This window comes from Sceloporus undulatus, chromosome 2, assembly GCF_019175285.1.
Source record: "Sceloporus undulatus isolate JIND9_A2432 ecotype Alabama chromosome 2, SceUnd_v1.1, whole genome shotgun sequence".
Taxonomy (NCBI): domain Eukaryota; kingdom Metazoa; phylum Chordata; class Lepidosauria; order Squamata; family Phrynosomatidae; genus Sceloporus; species Sceloporus undulatus.
In genome coordinates, this window is record NC_056523.1 from 103,855,521 (window position 1) to 103,855,947 (window position 427).

Genomic DNA, 427 nt, shown 5'->3' on the forward strand with positions numbered 1-427 from the left:
AGGAACAAGTCATGGCAGGAGCAAACCTGATTAGTACAGGTTTGAGGAAGTGATACTCATCAGTGAGGAAATACAAGAGCATCTTTTGTAAGGACCAGAAGTGGAGAATGATTACAGAAAGCAGATTGATAGCTAATTAGTGTATCATGAAATCTTTTACTTGATGAGAGCAGGATGTAGAAGTGAATCTTGCTACTAGTCAAAGTCATCTGAAAGTAAATGCAAACTGGGAAGGCCAGAAATGACAATATCAGGACTGTGTGGTCTTTTTCAGGTTGGTAAAGATGTGTGGATTCTTGCAATACAGCTCTTTGGGTGTTTCCATCCATAGCTCTTTGGGTGTAGCTCTTTGGGTGTTTCCATCCATAGCTCTTTGGGTGTAGCTCTTTGGGTGTAGCTCTTTGGGTGTTTCCATCCACTCATGGCA